A 15,049-nucleotide genomic window follows, 5' to 3' on the forward strand; every position below is an offset into this window, starting at 1 on the left:
CAATTACAGTAAATGGTTGCTGAGGCTGTCGGTCGCTACAACCTTTTACCTCTTATCTCCTTTTATGATGAATTAAAGATCAAACAAATCAAAAACAAATCAAACATAAATTGCATATTTATGACAATGTCTTTGATAATCTAGATATGCACCATAATCTTTTTGTGAACGCATTTGGCTACAAGATTTATACACGGCGGAAAAAGTAAAAAAATGTGTATATTTCATATAAATAAAGGAAGTAACTAAATACGTACTTTATGTGTAATAAATGAAAAGAGAAAGGCTGATTTGTACATTTATTTGAATATTTGGAGTTTTAAAAAGTTGAACATGAATACTGCAGCACTTCATGTCTTTACACACTACATCATTGATCTTTAGAATAAAATGTAAAAGAAAATAAGTAAACAATATGTTTACGAAAGGAATTATAGTCATTATGTCCATATAAGAACTGTGTAAAGGCTTGACTTACGCAGCAACTATGCATGCACCTCCAACGCATGATCAATGGTTCCTAAAGCAAAGTACCGAGAGAACCAGCAGATGGAGCACAGCACAGAGTTCTGCAAACAGATCGACAGAATTGGCGTTTATACCACTACATCGGGAGGTATGGAGCGATGGAGATGTGGGGGAACATAGGGGCGAGTCCATCCACATCAACTGTGTCTGCATCCCGGGCTGCACTGGCGACTTTAATGGCGTCTTAATGTATATTCAGCAGGCTGAAAAAAAGGCTGATATGTGCTGCTGTTGCTTGAGGATCTAGTTAAATGATTCAGAGGGAAACTATGGCTTTCATTTAGACTCGTGCCCTCCAGTCTGTTTATACTGGTCGATACACTTGTCTGAAGAATATAATGGATTAGCACATCATTCAACACAGCCGCGGCGAGGCAGACTGCAGGCGACCGGGAGAGAAAAGTAAATTACAGTTAGCAGCCGGGCCAGGCCATGCCCTGAGCAAGGAAACATCATATCAACTCTCGCAAACTCCGGTTCCACCCACAAACCCCCAGTTTGCGGGGAAATGAGAAAAAAAACGAATGAGAAAGAAAATAAGATAAAACCTACAAATGAGGTGAAACAATTGCAGGAAATGAAACAAAACAATTGCTCCAGCGTCTTCCAATTTAAATGCAAGTTTATTTTAAGGTGTGATGTTAATACTTCAAACCAACAACCTTTGCACATCTAATGCCACCGAGCTACAGAAACACCACCATCAGGTGTTACCGCCCGGCAAAGATACAGGCAGAAACACAAATCTATAGCCTTTTCCTCACGCTACCTGCGGTCAGGTCAGACTCATTGTCTTCTAGCGGATGACATTTGATTTATTCTCAATCACCCCACTGTTCAGTATAAAGACATGGCAAATGTAAACGAATACTCCATCTTATCTAAGAGCAAGTTTGCTTTTCCTGTAGGAAACAGATGAGAAACATGGCTGAGGGTTCTGGAATCTCTCTCTCTCTCGCTCGTTCTCTCTCTCTCTCTCTCTCTGTTCCATTAAAGGAATATCGATCGAACCCTGCTGCTCGCTGCGCCAAAATGCCATGAAAATAAGAACTTAATATAGCTATTCATTTTCATTGAAAGAAAAGGTTGAACACATACCTTAACATTTGGAAGCTCTCTTTTCTCGGGGAAATGAAACTATTAGTTTGTTGGCTGAAATTAAACGTAAAGCTATAATGCACCGTAGCGCAAGACAACAACTTTAGTTGTAAATAAAAGACAGAGCGTAAAAATGCATGGCTTGCAGTCAAGTGATAAGTGACCTTTTGTCAAATGGCTGCTATTCGATACTGTGTACACTATATATATGTGTCCCTCAGCATCTATTTTTAACGCCGACAAAAATAAGTGTTAATTTTTTACCAGTTCCTTGTTCGCCACTTTAATCCACGAACACAAAGTGGCCGAAGGGAACAGAAGCCTCAGGCGATATATTTCTGAAGTGACACATTTTTATGGATCAAACATTTTTTTTCATCAGGTCAGACAGTGTAACTCTCAACGGTGTGTTGAGTGATCAATGGCGTGTGATACTACAAACAAATCCTCAAAATCTTTTCATAATTAATGACCTGTGCTAGCGAGGGTAGAATCGGTCCAAGACATGGAGGGATTTATCAGTTGTATTCCTCAGTGAGAACTTCCTGTCTCGCAGGAAATCAAGAGTTAGCTGATGTCAATTAGCCTTCGGGGAGATTTGAGTTGACTGCTACAGTGTTTTAAATCCTTGATTTAATTAAAATTTTCACTATTTTCTTACAAGAACATCTGGGCAATACTTACTAAAAAAGACAGATAAAACAAAAAATAATATTGTATAAATAATAATAATATAAGAACAACAACAATAATAAAATGATAAAAATAATAACAACAATATACTATTTTTATTATTATTGCTACTACTACTACTACTACTACTACTAATAATAATAATAATAGCAATAATAATCTCTTTTGCAAGATGCAACAAAATCAGGTTAAAAATGAATTCGGACTGAAAATGTGCCTCTTGTAATGAAAATAACATCAATGCAAACATTTTTTGTACTATACGTTTTTGGTAAGTGAATGTTCTGGATATGTTCTGAAAAGATTTTGCTTGAATTATAACAGTGATATGCTGTTGAATCACATGAACCACTACAGAAATTACATTTCAGTGCACATCCACAAATCAAAAAGAGCTCACAACCTGCTTAAGCTTGTACACCAAAAACCCCAAAAGCCAGAATGTTACCACACCGATCACCAAAGCATCCCGTGGGAAGTCCTCCTCTGAATTTATCTCTGTCTAATGCATTTACAAATAGATTGTCAGGGCAAGCCTTCCTGTATCTTTTTATTGCATGTCAAATCTGTGCATCTGAAATAGGTGCAGACTTAATCTCTCTCTTTGATATGCAACTGCTCTATCTTACTAATGAAAATGTTGTCAGCGTTTCATCGTTTGCATGTCGTCTGCGGGCGCCGCATTAATGTAAGATCGCGTGATACTGCGAGTCTTTAAAAGCTGAGGGGAACACGGGCTAACATGGGGAGGAGAAAACGTACATTTTACGTTAGTAACTACAAAAATAAAAAATTCTATTAAAAAAAGGTCATTTGTGATGTGCTTTTAGATGAGATGAATTAAGTCATTATCAGTCTTTTTGGGACAAACTCTGTTGCAATTATTCCAGCAAAAAATACGCTTAAAGGGACAGTTCACTCGCCCTCATGTCATTCCAAACCTTTGACTTTCTTCTTCTGAAGAAACCAAAAGAAGATATTTTAAAGAACGCTCGTAACCAAACAACACGTCCCCCGATTGATTTCCCTTGTATGGATGCAAAACCACTGAGACATTTCTCAAAATATCTTCTTTTGTGATTTACACAACAAATAGTCATATAAAGATAAAAACAAGGGCTAATAAATGCTTTTTATTTTTGGGTGAACTATCACTTTAAATATTCCTTTCAAATGTGTGCGTTTGCATAATTCCTCTAACCGATCCCGATCTAAAACAACCCAGACAGCACTTGTAAATACATTCTTAACAGATTCCCCGCTTAATGTCTTAATATAGCTCTCTAGACTGTATCTGACTTTGTGCCCTATGGAATTCTGGGAATAATGAAAAACAAAAAAAGGCATCTAAAGGGGGTTAGGATGACATTGGCAGGCAGATGCTTAGGCCTCCCAAAAAGAACAGCCATTTGCACTTAAATGAGGGGATTTGTGGCCTGTCACCCCATTACCAATACACCATATGTGAAACCATGTCTTTATCCCACATTATCGAAGAGGGAATGAGATCTCCTTAGACCACTTTTCTCTCTTTCTGCCTCTCTCTCTCTTTTCTCATCTCTCTGTACGGAATATTTCAGGTTCAGTTCGCTCGCGTCCGTAAGGGATAAGTCAGACATGACTCCTGCTGCTCTCCCGCATGTCTCTCAAAGTCAGATTTTAAGAAATGGACTTGGGATCAAACCCTTCGCGAAGCAGTAGTGGCTGTCGACATGACTCCGAGCAAACAGCTACAAACGACGGACAAGTGTTAAAGGGTACGCTTAATCTTATTTTTCCTGACGTCCAAGTATATTCCCTCAAAACAACAGTCATTTAAATACCTCTCTCTCAAACGGCAACAAAAAATTGTGATTACTGACTCATCCTAATGTCAGTCTGCTATAAAAGTTTTTCGTAAAAAAACAAATAGACTGTGAAGTTAGAAAACTGTCCACGTAATACATCACACTCCCGTAATTTACAAAAGAATGAAGTCTGTAGCCTACACAACGATATTCACCTTCATCAAAAGACCTCCAATCACATGTAGGGCATGAAATGATGCGTTTCTGGTTCATCTCACGAGTTCGTATGATTGATGCCGGGGTGTTTGAATGTACCTCTGGCCCACCTACAGATAGCAACCTAAGCATCGCTCTTTCCTAATGTATTCCCGATGATGGAACTGGGCAAAAAGGATGGCGAGAGATATCAGACGCTCCCAAAAACCGCAGCGCAGAGAGCGTGGAGTGGATCGCAGGTCTGCCCTCATTCTTCACCGGCATCTCTGACGTTCTCCCGCTGTTTATTTTCCCGCGTTATCAGCCGCGTAAGTCGGGCCGCTCCGCACCTCCTCTCCAAACTCTACATATTGATTCATTACTAATTATCTATCGCGCCGGCCGAAGAGCGCCGTGCATCATCGCAGGTGCTGCGCCTGATAATGGAAGGATGAAGTTATCATGCTTGTACACAAAGTGGCAATGACATTTGCGAAAAATCCTCTAAGCAAATTTCTCCTCTTATCTGCACGCCGTGGCGCTATGGAGGCGGCGGCTCTGAGCAGCGTCATTAAGTCACAATAATTAGCTCTCATTTGTAAAAGCTTGTGTTCATAAGCACTGATAATTGCATTAGAGGTATTTATGAGGAAAATGTAAATGTGTTTTTAAGGACAGTGATGGTGAAGACCCGTTTGACTTCGTCTAGTCGGGGAAATACAGAACCAAGTTCAGAAAATTACTATTCAACCAGATGAAATAAGTTCTTAGAAGATCTATGTGTATTATTTCCATGTATTTGTATACAAAACCTGAACTAGTTTGATTAAGGAATTGTTTCTATAAATGTACGTGGCCACGATAAGCATGAGAACAATAACGTACAACGACTCATCTTTGCATATGCATTCAGAAAAAACGAAACTATTTAACTAAAGAACAAATACAACTACCCTTATGAATATGACCCGTGGTTTAGCTAGTAATCAGTTTTTAATATATTTGTAGCTAAGTATCACATTAACCTCAAATTTACCATGGCCTTACCCCAATAACCAAAGTTTAAAGTCCCAGTGAAATGAAAAAATACAATTCCTGTTTTTTCATGAAATATTGCAGGGTTTATTGTAAATACTGTAACTTCTCAATGTGAGTCATTCTCTTTTTAAAATTCATGTGCACTCATAATCTTCAGTTAAAATCTGAAAATGCACGTCCGCCCTCTAGTGACTATCCACCTCAATTGACGTAAGTTAGACAGCGTGGGCAGAGCATCTGTTAACTCCTCCCCTTCAACTGTCGGTCTGCTCCCAGTTCCGTTTAAAAATGCAACGGCTGTTTTAATACATCAAATCGCAGTGAAAAAACAAGCCACGCCCACTATGTTTTCTCATTTGAAATTCGGTTTCACTCGGAAATGCATCAGAATACGGACGTAAAAACAATCGCTACTTCTGGTTCACGGGGACTTAAAGTAAAACTATGGTTATGCAAATGGTAATAAATCTGTCCAAAAAACATGGTAAGTACAATTTTACTGTAATACAACCTTGGTTAACTTTCCTAAGGGTAGCTTATCAACATGTACAACCAATCCGATCTTGATTTTAAAACCTTAAAGAGACAGTAAGAAAACAGCATCCGAAAAAAACTGTCATCTGAACAAAACCACTAAAATATACACTGAATAATATTAACAGTATACATTATAAAAAAATAAAGAATACACACATGGACAAAAATGCTGGCACCCTTGGTAAATAGTATGTGCAAAGAAGGCTGTAAAAATCAATCTGCATTGTGTCTCGTTTTTATCTTTTATTAAATAAATCTACAAAATTCCACCATTTCATTAAAGTAACACGTAATCTTTTAATAAAAGATTAAAACGAGAAACAATGCAGATTTATTTTTACAGCCCTCTTTGCTCATATTTACCAAGGGTGCCCACATTTTTCTCCACGTGTGTAACCCTCTACAAAATACGTTAGATTCAGTCTTGTTTGAATTCCAATAACCGTTGTTCTCCTCCTCTTTCGTCTCGTGCTCAATGATGCTCTTATTTTCTAAAGTGAGAGATGGAAAACAGGCCGCTACACTTGCTGTCCGTGACTCGGTGATCTGGGATCTGAGAGGGTCAAATCTCATCTATTATTCCTTGTGGCACAAGTCACAGGGGCTCATCAGCTCTCGTTATATCCTTATATGATGGCTTTCCCGCTTCTAACACATGGAGGAGATTACAAACGCATTTCTCTCTCCTGCAGCATCTGGGTGGCTATGTCACATTAAGGTGTCACCCCGGCTTCTGATAAAAAGGTTATTACCGGCTTTATGGCCCTGCCACCTAGAAAAGGGAGCACACCTTATGTGTAATGAATGGCGTTTTTCTTTAAAGAGGCTAACTGTACAACTGAAGCCGCCTACTTTTTGTGTCGACTAGCTGATTTTGTCTGTGCAAAGCAATATATTGGTGTTTTTAGACAAAGATTGCGTTGGTTCCATTCACTTCTTCCAATCATTCTTTTATTTATTCACTCTTGAAAAGTATATATATACTGTATATAAATCTATATACAGCAGCAGAAAAACAAAATGTTCATTTAATCAGCATTTCTAGATGTATTGTGATTATTCCAGTCAAAATCAAACCTCAGGAGTGGGATAAAGAATATTGTTAGTAGTTCACAGAATGAATCGAAAATGCTCATTTTACCTAAACACACCTATAAATAGTACATTTTAAAATAGTCTCTAATTTTTTTTTCTCCGCGGCTGTATTTCGGTGTCTATGTCTATATATATACAAATTTTTAACACAAACGTTTGAACAAAATACAACCACAGAACATTTATAACCAATATCTTTAAATTGATATCTTTAAGACTTATTTATATATGTGAGATTTAAAAAACTTTGAAAAACAGAAACGAAAAAAAAAGACACAGGAAGTGCTTCTGGACGACCAGTGATTACATCTTGCGAAGTGGTCTATACTGTATATACACACATATAAATCTCTATACTGTACTGTAGATTTTAATATCAGAAATAACCACTGGAAAGGCTTTTAATTATTGTAGAAAAAAATGAACAGGTTAGACATGATTTAAACATTACACAGATCTGAGATGCAGATTCAAAAAGAGCACCAAGGCTCAATGTGTCAGGAACACTTGCAGTAACCACTAGGCCAAAGCTTTGTTATAACCCGCAGATTCAGACTTGTATATTGAACATCAAAGGACTTGTATATTGAAATGCTGATTGTCTATGTATCTCAGTAGCAGATGCTCTACAGCGGTCAGCAGTAAAGACGCGTCACCTCTCAACCCCGGAAGCAGCACTCTCTCTCGCCTGTGAATTATGAGAGCCCTTCGTTCATTGTTCTCTCTCTCTCTCTCTCTCTCTCTCTCTCTCTCTCTCTCTCACTCAGGTCTGATCTCTTTATATTGTACGAGATTCAAGCATTAATTAAAACACAGCAGTTTATCTGACGATGAGAATCTCCACCAAACGCTTCCTCGACCCTGTTTTCCAGACGATGAGAAAGCTCATCGATAAAAGCTCGTGCGAGTGGGTCTACATGGTACTGAGAAACAGATCTGATGAATCGGTGTGACTGATAAAAACCAGCTGACACGGGAGTCAAATGGTTCTGTCTAACAGTTATAGTGGACTCAGCGGTTTTGGAGAAACATCAACATGTCAGAGAGGACTGTCGAGATTTCGCTATGAATTAATAATACAGTTTTTATTTTGCTTTAAGAAAACATAGCCAATTTTAGTACAATTAAAATATTATGTATAGGGATATATTCATGACAAATAAGGAAAATATTGCTATACCTTTGCCTGTAAAGTGAAAAAACAATGATCGATTCTAAATCAAAATAAATTTATGATAAATGATGATTAATACATCAAAAATTAAGTTTGAATTCTAACCTTAAGTAGTACTTACGCATATTATTTGCAGTACGGCTGTAAATAAACACATTTAACATTTGTCATAACATTTAAATGACTTAATTGAAATTAAAATCATTGAAATAACTTTAAACGAGTAAAGAGATTTATTTGGTTTAAATGGGCCTAATTATCATCAAAAATCTTAATGGTGCTACAAATGGCTTCATTTTCTTCAATGCAAAATATATTTTTTCCCTTTTACTCTAGGATGAAATGTGCTTTTGTGAGATTCACCGTATTGAATTTTGACAAGTGTTTCTGGACGTCTTAAAACTACAGCTCATAAAACACATGATCCTCGTGTCATGTAAACAAACTCGGTTTGATAAAACACAACTTTCAATTATCAGCTCAATCAAATCCTCACTCACATACAACAGCCGATATTCCCATTCCTGATCTCGGATCAGATCACAGATGGGCCGGGCAAGTCTGGTGTCAGCACTCGGGAGATGCTATCGGCGAGATCCTCCGTCTGACATTAATAACGGCAGGCAGACATCTGAAATGAGAGGGGCCGTATCGCTCTGCAGATGAGGAGAAATCACGGCATTGTGCTTATCAAAGAGCCCTTTAGAGATCAACGATAGGGACCGCACATACCCAAACGCGCCACGCCGCAGACAGGTGCATGCTATGCATCTGAGAACAACACACGGCTAAAATGACAGTTTAATTAGATCTAGCTTATTTAGCTGGATTTATTCTTAGTGCAAAAACAATCAACTGTCCTCAAAGGTATAGTTTGATTCTACAGTTCAATGGCTTTCGAAGTTTTACCTGTATTATTAAAACATGATTATGAATTTATTGTATTACGTGGGTAAAGAAACAGCACACAATGCACACCTACTGTGGCATTAGTACTTAAACAGCGCAGTTGCTTCCAAGCCATTATTAAACATTGTTTAAAGTGAACATTTAATCAAATGCCTTTCATATTTAACAAATGCTTTTTGTCGTTTTATTTTCATATTTGTAAGCTTGTTTGAGATTATGGCACCATTCAAGTAGAAAGCAAGTAACAGCTTGTAGACAATAGTAGGTAATAGGCTGTGATTACGTAAAGATATATATAAATATATAGAAAAAACAAACAAATATTGCTCAAAAAGTGAGTAACGTAGTCTTAAAAACGAAGGGAGTTGTAACCAATGTAACTTTTTCACACGGCTACATAATAAATGAAGATATATTGATTTGAGTTATTTACTGTATATTACTTTATTATATGACAGCAGATAGTCGTAGTCGTGAAACTTGCTTTGTTATCGTTGGAGAAAATCTCAATAATATTTAAGCGCATAAACACAATTATATTTCACAATGCCACAACTGACCAATCAGAATCAAGTATTCCTATTAACCCCATTATAATACTTCTTATAGAGTACTTCTTATATCTTATACTGTATACTTAATGCATACTTCAAATAACAAAGAAGTACACTGTAAAAACGTTAAATTTACAGAATTTAATATTTTTTACAGATTCTTCACGTACTGTGTAGAATGTAAAAAACTGTATGTAAACGTACTTAAAAAAATTTTTTAAAACAAAAACCTGTCAAATTACAGGAAATGACTGCAAATTTACAAGAAAAACATGTAATGTAAAATCAAATCTGCTATTTTACGGGGGGGGTTTTACAGTTTATTTTTGAGAACAAGGATATTCCAAAAGGACATTTCTACTTGGTCTACACATTCACACTGCAAAAGTGACTTTCCTTTGCTTTAGCTGGTCTAATGCATAGCATATTAAACTAAACTAAAGCTAAAACTATTAGTAAAAAGGCATTATAAGGTGAACGTCCAGGTTAATTTAAAAGCATGCAGACACCGTTGAAAAGAAAAGCCCTATTAATATCTAAGGTGCCAACATCTATCAAGACAAAAGAATCTTCAACAAAAGGAGATGAAAAACTCTTCTGAAGTTCTCTGACCTTGACAATGTGGCAGCAAACCATCTGTTCACGAGTTAAAAACCCTGCCGCTCCGGGAGGCTCTGTGTGTCTGCTTTTTAAAGCCCTCTCTGTACATTCAGCCTGCAGTCAAGTCACTTAACGCTGTCTATTGTTCAACAATTGCCGTGCCACACTATCTACAGCACTTCTAATTTTTCCGTCATCCAATTATTAAAGCTCTTTGTTGGCTTTGAGATTACCGTTGATATTTTCTCTTTTCCGTAATGTTTTCCGTTCGACATCAAGATGAAGACGGCTGAAACTTTGGCTCCCTAAAGACCGTCGCACCAGGAAACCTTGACGTGCACAAAGACGAGCGAGCGGATGCGTCTGCCCTGCTGTGAACGATAAGGTCACCTGTGGGATTGCCGAGATTATCTCTGTCAAGCACTTGGACGCGGCGCAGTCAAATGATGCATCGTGGAGTCATTTTCAGCGGGAAAAATCAATTTTTTCACCATGCTGCTGTTTGCTTTTCAAAGTGCCCTTGTAGTCTTGGGCTCGGGGCACTTATCAATTTAAATGTTGTGAATTAATAATGTTTTTAAGCCACGTTCCGTGTTAAATCGTGCGGGCGTATACTCAATTGAGGAGATAAAAGCTTTGAATAAGAATAATGAATCGGTCTAAATATAGAACTGGTCGTTTCTTGCAAAACTGTGGGAAATGTAAAAATTTCAACCAACAAGAACACCAACCGCAGATCACCCTCTTTACTGATAAAAACAAAACAACTAAAACTGGCTATGGCGGAGTTTTAACAGCAAAGCACACAAAGTCTAATTGTTCCAGAGGGGCATGATGGGATATGACAGGTCCTCCATGACTCCCGCTCCGAGCTGAGGGTGAGTGCGGGAACAGGAGGGGCAGTTCTGGGAGCTCGGTGGATCGCGGGTGGCTCAATTAAACATGACCTTCCTCTGCCCCGTCTCTCCACACACCGCTGCAGGCTCACATGCAAATGCTGACCCTCGGCCGTCATGCCATCATAAATAAAAGAATACTTATTATCTATTTAGTAACATTTTTCCAGGTCTACCTTGATGGGCTGTTATAGAGCCGGTGCAATAACGCTGCATTGTTTTATTGCTGAATTTATACTGAAATTCTGAGTATGGATATGCTTACAATAATTTAAACACTATTATATTAAACCAAAAACATTGATATTTAAATTGTACTAAGAATTATATAGCGTATGTGTATATAACGTATATACATTTATATATAAAACTATACTGTACATACTGTACAAATACAAATACATACAGCCGGGGAAACCAATGAGATCATTCCAAATTTTCATTTAATCCGCATTTCTAGATGGATTGTGGCTATTCCAGTCCAGTGTCTGTTAAATCTCAGCAAAATCAAACCTTAGGAGTGACGTAAAGTCATCCAACAGCAATGCGAAAGACTGACAGCATGACAAGACACACAAATATTTCAAAACATGTCCTAAATACATGTACTTTTATGACTGTTGTATTGCTTAAAAGTGAATATGAACTTGTTTTCTTTTGCAGTATTTGAGGTCTAAAAAAATACAGAGCCTCTTTTCTGTTATTTTGACCTGGTTCTCCAGTTTTTTTTCCTGCAAATAAATGCAAACAGAAACGATATTTGTATTTGACATTTGGGAAAAATATTGTTAGTAGTTCACAGCTATAAACAGTAAATTCAGAAAAACTGATAATAATTTTGAAAGGGTCTCTTAATTTTTTCCACATACATATACTGTACATATCGTATTTTTTTTTTTTTTCAATTTACTTAGAAATATGACCTTGCCTACTTTTGTGAGATTCACCTAGTTAGCTTCACTAAGCTAAAGACCTTCAAAAGCGTCACGCTACGTTGCATAAGAATACATGTTATAGATGCAGACAGGTGTGAAAAGGTGAGAGAGGAAGCAGAGATAAAGGCTGGTGTGGTGGGGCGATGAACACACAAAGATGCGATCAGACATTTGGCCAGACAGTTATGCTAATAGACCTTGAGTCTTGATTCGTTGAGTCTCTCTGGCCAGAATGAAGCACGTGAAGAGAATGATGGCAAAAAAGCCATCCATACCTCTGGTGGAGACACCTACAACACAGATGTCACCATTTAACTCATTCCTCTGTGAAGTTTAAAGCCCAATAGCAACAAATATTCAGCTTTAAGACATTCTGACTGAAAACAACTCGCCTACAAAAACATGCACTGTGACCAATGCAGTTTGCTTTTATACTATATCAACATATACTGTAAGAAAATCCACATCTATAAGTGGCGTGTGGCGATATCTTCACGTTAGTAGTTGTGTTACTCAAACTAAGTGCATGTGTTTGTAAAAACAGCGTATCATTGCCGCGCATGTGAATTTTGACCCATTTGTCTTCTATAAAGATCATACGCGGTCCTCAAATGTGGCGTTCGTACAGTTCGAAGAACCAAACCGGCTGTTCACGCAAGTGGTTAAATCTAAATCCTGCGCGGCAGATGAGACCTCAGATGGTTGCTGTATTCCAGATGTATCAATTTCCTTGGGTATGCAGTCCATGCAAGTGCATATGCTGTACTGGCAGGGGTGCGGACTGAAAATGGCCATAATCCAGGAGCTAATATCCTTTTGGCCGGAATAATGCAATTATTATTTTCTAGCCATCAGCTTAAGCACACGCTGCCATCTGTTACACAAACGCCCATGTACACGTCTCAATTACAAAACAGACAGCTGCCCACGCGCTATGTCATCCGACAAACGCCACGCTCGACCCCGGTCTTTCCAAAAGCAGATTTGCCTTCCGACCACCTTCAAACTCAATAGGAAAACCCCAAGTGGCGCGATGTTATCGCTACCTCTCAATTTGCGTCGCCCATCAGCCGACATAACGACAAATCTGGTCATTAATCTGCGAAAGATGGCCGTGCATCCATCACGTATTAATTATTGGAGATGAACTAATCACCCAGCGCAGAAGGCGAGCAGACAGGAATAAAAACTCAGACAAGTGAAAAATTCGGCAACATATGTCTATTTACATACAGGAGCTAAATGATAACGGCTATTAGCACTGTAACGCAGTTTAGCGGCCATCTGTTGAACGGAATAATACGAATCAGATGAAAAAGGGGTGTTACTTGGTGTACTGTCAAACAGCATCCTCATTATCAGACCAATCTGAAAGCAGAGTCACAGACCAATGAGATAAGAGCGTGGAAACACGTCCACGTCGACTGTATTATCAAAGAGACGAGGGCATCGGGTGCTGTTGTTCAGCGTGACGGAAATGTCGGCGATGCCAGCGGATGCTTGCTCTCGCTGTAAAAATCCGCTGGCTTGTCTGCTCTACACACATTAATCTAACACGAGGTGGTCAATGGCCATGGAGGCAAAAGCAATTTCACATCCCTCGCCCGCCGACTGGAGGAGAGGGGATGGAGAGGGGATGTGGAGAGCGGGTAAACACACTCTCAGGATGAATAGAGCGGACATCTGAAATAACAGATGCCTTGCTGCTCTGTTATTGGGCACAAAATTAAAATGCATTTACGATGCGCTTAAATTCAGCGATGTGATGCATGCCGTTTAGTGAAACTGGAAAAAATGATGCAGGGCGGGACTTCATCTGTCTGGCTTGTTGGTTACTGAATTATTAGTTAATATTCCTTTTCTTCAGGGCTTTTTGTTATGGAAATCGTGCCCAATAAGAAATAGGAATGATTGAAGGGGCAGTAACTAATTTATTCTTAAAGTTTCGTACCTTAAAAAGAAACCTTTTGACAAATGTCTTCAATTACGTAAACTAGTCATATGAGTGGCTTAAAAACAAGCTGTTTTATTAACACCTACTTCATCTCAATAAAACCCTCAATTATTGGACGATTTCACGTGCCTGATAAATTAATCACGGGTGACAAATACACCTGCAAAAAGAAAATTTCTCGCTTTTATGTGGTGCTGCATTCACAGTGAAATATGTCAATTCAAAGTCTAAATCCAAGGCCAGCAAGGCATACACTAAAATAACTTTTAAAAATGTAATAGTGTCAAAAAAAAGAGTATAACAGTCTTTAAAACTGTTTCTGAAAATACGAAGTACATCTATAGGTAAAAAACAGGTCAGGTCATATTCATCAGAGGTCTATCATCCAGAACAACTAAGGCCATTCTCCTCATATTCTTTCTCTTTTCTTGCAGTACTCAGTGGTGTTAATCCAGCATTCAGCATCTTCTTCAAGGGCACAATTCAAGGGTTAACTCAGCAACTCCGCAGATATAATTGGCCTTCACATACATCCCCAACAGAACCAGCAGCGTTAGGTTTAAACTTTACATCGGGGCTTCTCAAGTGTCTTTGCTTCACAATCCGAATTTTACTGACAGATACATCTGTGCCAATAATACACTGTAAAAACGTCTTGAATGCTTTAATTTTTTAAGTACAAGTAACTTGGCTTTACAGGTAATTTCAGCTTTTTTTTTACAGTAAAATAAAATAAACGAATTCAACAATTTTTAAGTTACATCAACTCAGTTTTAAGTTATATTAACTCACTGCTGGCCAAAACTTTAAACAGTAAATTGACTGTACTTAAAAATTTAAGGCAAGGATTTTTTTACAGTGTATACAGTTGAATTTTATTAAAGGCTTAAACTTTGAACATCTTTCTAAATAAAAACTGATTAAAACCTTACAATTTTTTGTTAAGTGTCGTCAATATACATTGTGTTGAGAATAACTCAAATAATGCATTTTATGTTTTTTACATTTTTCATAATCTCTCTACTTCTGTTAATATTTATATATCGTTGCTGTTCT

The 15,049-nt window shown here is 37.9% G+C and overlaps 1 protein-coding gene across 7 annotated transcripts in view; it reads right to left on the bottom strand.

Moving 5' to 3' along the window:
* Positions 1 to 15,049, bottom strand: part of LOC130560294 (neuronal PAS domain-containing protein 3) — a 235,165-nt gene that overhangs the window by 68,347 nt on the left and 151,769 nt on the right. The gene's annotated exons all lie outside the window — the stretch shown is intronic.

This window comes from Triplophysa rosa, linkage group LG10, assembly GCF_024868665.1.
Source record: "Triplophysa rosa linkage group LG10, Trosa_1v2, whole genome shotgun sequence".
NCBI classification, from domain to species: Eukaryota; Metazoa; Chordata; class Actinopteri; order Cypriniformes; family Nemacheilidae; genus Triplophysa; species Triplophysa rosa.